Source organism: Gavialis gangeticus, unplaced genomic scaffold (genome assembly GCF_001723915.1).
Source record: "Gavialis gangeticus isolate Ggan-Ray unplaced genomic scaffold, GavGan_comp1, whole genome shotgun sequence".
Taxonomy (NCBI): Eukaryota; Metazoa; Chordata; order Crocodylia; family Gavialidae; genus Gavialis; species Gavialis gangeticus.
This window is the reverse complement of record NW_017729001.1, coordinates 27988819-27994256: the sequence shown is the minus strand read 5'-3', so window position 1 is coordinate 27994256 and position 5438 is coordinate 27988819. Positions and strand designations below refer to the sequence as shown.

Here is a 5438-nt window from a genome sequence, read left to right as displayed (position 1 = left end):
TAGCTGATAATGTTAATTTTCCTTTTATCAGTGCCAATCTGATGTACAACTGATATATTGGTGCATCCGCAGAAGTTATAACTTAAAAATAAACAAGTCAACAAACTAAGACTGCATGTACCAAGAGTTCTGAAGACACTGTAGAATGGACCAGCTGAACTGCTAGTAAGCACATAAAAACCAGCTACTACCAAAAAAGTGGGTGAAAGTAAACATTGCATATGATTTTTGAAGAGGCACTCCAGGTAACATGGAAAATTATGAATCATTAAGGCTTACATCTGCACCTGGTAAACCTGTGCAAATTAAAAACATGATCAAAATCTCAAAGTTCATGATGCAGGTGATCAAGTCAGTACAAGAGCTATTGCAAAGGAAGTGCTTTCATTACTTTATTAGAATTTTTTTTTTTAAACAGAAAGAAGATATGAAAGTGTGGAAATTAAGACTTGAAAAAGTTTTGAAATTAAAAAAACTAATTTAGCTAACACTGGGGAACCCTGAAGCTCAGTAGCAAAAACAGTTCTGTGTGGACACAAGTAACATAATGCAGGTTTTCCCCTCAAATAGGAAGTACTCACTTTCCATTCCAAGTAAATTGTATCAATTGAAGAGAGCTAGGCATCACACTTCTGAAAAGAGAAGCGTCAGAATGGAAGAGAAAAACTATGGAAGTTACAATGGCATTATATGAAAATCAGCAGCATGCCTTCAATTGGGAGTAGTGCATTTAACTTTTTTAGTTAACCAATCCCTAAATGGAAGTAGCAGAAATAAAAGCAGTAGTGCAGGAGAGATTACAAGAATAAGCAGAGATGTGAAAAAAAATCTCATGAAAGACAACTGAAGACTGGGAGCATTTACCACAGATAAAAGAAAAGACAGAATACAAATAACGCATGGTAAGTTTCCTCTGTTTTGAACCTTTATCTCCTCCCATAACAAATGAACACAGCAATGCTCAATGAAATACAGAAAAGGAAAGAGAGCTCTGCCTCACAAGATTAACCTGTGAGACTCACTGCCAGGATGTACAGAAGTGAAAAACAAAAATCAGATATTTAAAACACTGAATATATGCAAAGAAAATCCAGAACCACAAAAGGATTTTTGGAAGATGTTTAAATCCTCATGCTCTAGACTATGAATCAGCCTTTAACTGCCATCAGGGAGAAACTTTCCCCAGGACATATCATCTCGTAACTGCTTACTACAGCATCTGCACTGAATGACAGCTATCTAGATTTGGTATAGCAATTTCTAAACTCCTTGAAATCACTACAGTTGCTCTTTGCTCCTCAGTGCTGTAAAACTACAGTGTTTTCTTCATCACACAAAATCCCAGTTTCCATACTCTCTCTCAACACACCCTCCTGTCGTTAAAATAGCCTTCAGGATATTTGTTACTAGCAAACAAATTGCAACTGTTTACTTGCCATGTCAGTCAGTTTAGACAATGAAAGTCAGTTTGCCAGTTTCTGGTTCCTGTATACCAGGAACAAAGTGGTAGTGTTCTAGATGCAGACAAAAGGGAAACACTGAACACCTCCCAATTTTTCGTTGCCATTACAGGCAATAATTAGATACCTAATCTTACATTTTGTGAGACTAGTTACAGAAAACCTGCACCAAAAACTGTAGGTTCCAACGACTCGGTTTTGCTTTAATATAAAAGGTAAATGGAAACAAGTGCTGGGGAGAAAAAACTAAATGCAACGAGATGTGGCTTAGCTTCATTCAGGCATGTGATCAAGCCTAGAACATTATCAAGTCAAAACACAGCTCCATAGTCATACAAAGCAGAAGGCTTTTTAGTCAGTATCAAGCAAGCGTCACTTCAGCAAGCTTCGCAGCTTAAAGTCAGCAATACTAAAGGCCTGTTCTTCACGTTCAAAAAGTTCCTAAAAAGAGTTGTGAATTCTGTAAGCAGTTCCCCAAATATTTTATCCATTGAAAACAGATGACTGCTGGGCATGTAGAATCTCGTAATGTGCCCCCATGCTACTAAGCAATGAAACCCAACACATTAGAAGGGTCATAAAAACTATATATAAAATGAAAAACATTACAACTATTAGATACCTGGAAAGTAGTCTCCCATTTTTTTCAGAACGCACAAAGACATATAAAAATTACTGCATTATCAGTTGAGGAACAGACACTACAGAAAAGGAACAGAAAACTCACTACGTTGTTTATGATACACTGTGCTACTACAGTACACTAGTTTTTCAAGTTAAGATAAAAGACTAAGCATTACATAAAATCAATTTCTGGTTTGTGGAACAGTAACTGCCAGTATTTCAATGTCATATCTAATATTATGGCATGTATCTATGCCAACACAGATCTGTCTCTCCTTCTGGAAAGTGCAAAAACCAGCAAAATTCAAAAACAGGTGTCTAGCAGCCTGCTTCTGCTAAAAGGAAAGAAAAAATGGATGATGTGTGCTCAAGAATAGGCTACATTTCCATTTTTGAAAGAAAGCCTTAACAGTCATACACTTTTTTTTCACTAATACTTACACTCAAATTTCATTAGTTTTACTTCTTAGACAGCCAATCATATTTTAAAACTTTCATTTATAAATTATGTTTAATTGTGGCATTACAATTTACTGCATAAACTTATAACAACACCATAGCCAATCTGGTGTAGATGTCATCCAGGCTTCAAGACCACTGGCTCACATGATTTGATGTCTATGGCATATCCAACGTATGAGATTAATGCTTTTGAATGTAAATAACAGCTCTATCTGGAATACTAAAACCCAAAGTACAGTCATTAATCTGCATTGTTAAGAGTACTGGCAACTTCTGTTCCTTTCCACACACCACTCCCTTAGCCCCACATTAAGATTTCTGCCATAACTTTCAGGAAAACATCCCCCCCCCCCCCCCTTACCCCCCCTTTAAATTTTTTCCCAAAATTTCCGGAAAAAACCCCCCCCCCCCCCCCATTTCAAGCCAATGTACACTTACAGAACATAACTTGCACAATAGCCAAAAGGCCACTTTTTCTACTTTTCCAGAGAGTTTCAAATTTCACATCAACGGCCATCTCAATGCACAAGAAAATTTACTTAGAATCCTGAGGCATAATTCTGTGGTCGTAGTAAAAAGAGTCAGGATTGTAACTGGAAAAAGATACTTTTTGCAGTCCCTCAAACCCTGCCTCTTTCTGAAGGTGGAATAAAACGCCAATAGATTGTACAAATGTTCAGAAGATCACTACACAAAATGTGAGACTCCTCCAGCAGGGCTCCTTCTCCAGTAGGTACAAATGCACCCACAGGAAAAATAAGCACATGCCTTACGTACTCTCATGTTCAGTTGGGAAAACATCAGAAGTTAAGCTTCCATTTAAAAAAAAATATTTCTAATCATCCTGGATGCACAGAAGAACTTGAAATTATTGATCAATTGCTGCTGGTAGTTATGTCTGCCCAAGACTACAGATAGCTTCTCGTGGAATGGGGATGGAGAAGGGGGAAAACGACCAGAAGTTCACAGTTTGCAGTCTGCTAGAGAGGAGGTGGGATTGCTCTTAGCCCAACTTTTAGGTCAGATTGAAGAAAAGTAACTGCCCTCTCCAGGGTGTCATCCAATTACAGAACCAAAAAAGATTAAGTTTGATTGCAGATCTTTATCCCCCCCATCCTTTGTCAGCAGTGAAAAAGTTGATGTTTCTATTTAAACTGACACTGAACAGAAGTTAGCATTTTACTGAAGTGAACTCTTTCAGACTCTCCTCACTCAAATCATTACATCAGGCTGCTCATATTTTGCAGACTTTTCAAACATGAAAGTGGAATTGTAGATGGCAGTCTGAAAAAATATCCAGGGACACCAATCCACCTGACTTTGAGCCTCAAAGTCAAAGCTTTCACAAGTTGATACTGAAGCTCGGTGAAAACCCTTTTTCTTTTTTCAATGGGCCTTTGGGGCCTGATGCAGCAGCTACGGCTTTCATGAGCTCCTTTTAGCAACAGACAAGCAAAGAACTTACACTAAACAGGGAACAAACTTTGCAAAGGGAAGACCAGATCTTATTTCCATCGGGTCAGCATCATTTTAAAGTACAAAGCCCTAAACTTCTGTGAATCTGTGTAAAGCTATGTGCACGCAAACACAAAATGAGAGCTAACTTGAACGACATCACCTCTGCTAACAACTCCGCTGCTGGCATTAGGCAGATGAAGCCCAAAACCTGGGTCTAAAGAAGTGTCTTAAAATGAAGCTGTGGAAAAACAAAGCTTATTTTCTACCTAGGTGGCCTTTTTACCATCTTTACGTTTTCCCTCAGCCCAAGGAGGGGTGTGAGTGCCTGAAAATTTGCAGAACATTGTTTTTGTTGTTGTTTGCAATTTCTTAGTTGGTCCAATAAAAGGCATCATCTCTGAACCAAGACTTTTAGACTTCCACATTTCTTAAATTAACACATTTTCTTACAAAGGAAAAGAACAAAGAGGAAGAAATCCCAGGATTTCCAGTGCCCCCCAGCCTTGAAGCCAAGTCTTTCTTTAAACCTAAAGGCAGCACCTGCCCAAGTGAGAACTGGCCACTGGAAGGAAAAAAAAAATGCAATGATTATCACAACGAGGCAGAAAAGAAAAAAAGAAAAAATAAATCGGCGGGGAATAAGCTGACAACTTTACAAAGCCTGAGAGCGGAGGCAGCACCGGTGCACCTTTGCCCCTTCCTAGAAGGAAATATGGGGGTCGGTGGGTGCAACAGAAACCCCCGGGGGCGGCTGTAAAGGCCCAGCAGTTTCCTCCTGCCAGCGAGGTGCAGCCCTGCGGACACTGCCCCGGGCAGCCCCCCCCAGCACGTGCTCGGGACGTAAACTTCCGGGTTGTGAGGAATTGGCTGCGTAATCATGTCCCACCAACGGCTCCCGGCGCGGGGCCCCCGGGGGGCGGCCCGGCGCAGCCTGAGGAGAGCGGAATGGGGCGGACCGGGAGCGGGGGGGCGGCCCCGCACGACGAGGGGTTGGGTCGTGGCCCGCGGCCCCTCAGGACAATGCCCGCGCGCGGCGGGCGGCGGAAGGGAGTACCCCCCCGGCAACAAGCTCCCCCCACACCCGCGCCCCAGTAGCGCGGCGCGGCGGCGGAACTTACTCTCTGCCGATGTCCCGCGGCCACCGCTGGAAGTCCCCGCGCTGGCCCCGCCGTCCGCCGCTTTCTAACTCACCGCCGCCATCTTTGCCCTCCCTCCCCTCTCACGGGGGGGGAGGGGGCCAGCGGCGCCGCCGCACCACGTGACCCGGGCACGACTGCTCCGCCTCCCGCACACGTGACCTCCTCGCGAGGCGCCACGTGACTTCCCTGCCGTCACGTGACAGGCCATCGCGCCTCGGCCTCGCTCCCGTCACGTGATGCGCCACCCCCTCGCGCGGAAGGGCGGGCGAAATAAAGCTTCTGGAAAGTCCCGGCG

General features: G+C 43.0%; 1 protein-coding gene across 3 annotated transcripts in view; it reads right to left on the bottom strand.

Annotated features, from left to right (window-relative positions):
* SBNO1 (strawberry notch homolog 1) overlaps positions 1-5232 on the bottom strand; it is a 54329-nt gene extending 49097 nt beyond the window's left edge. For 2 of the 3 annotated variants that reach the window (XM_019507135.1, XM_019507136.1), the window contains exon 1: positions 5123-5231. The gene's annotated coding sequence lies outside the window, so the exon portion shown is untranslated. Of the gene's footprint in view, positions 1-5122 lie in introns of all 3 variants that reach the window. The other variant, XM_019507134.1, reaches the window with a different exon arrangement.
* Positions 5233-5438: the final 206 nt, after the last annotated feature.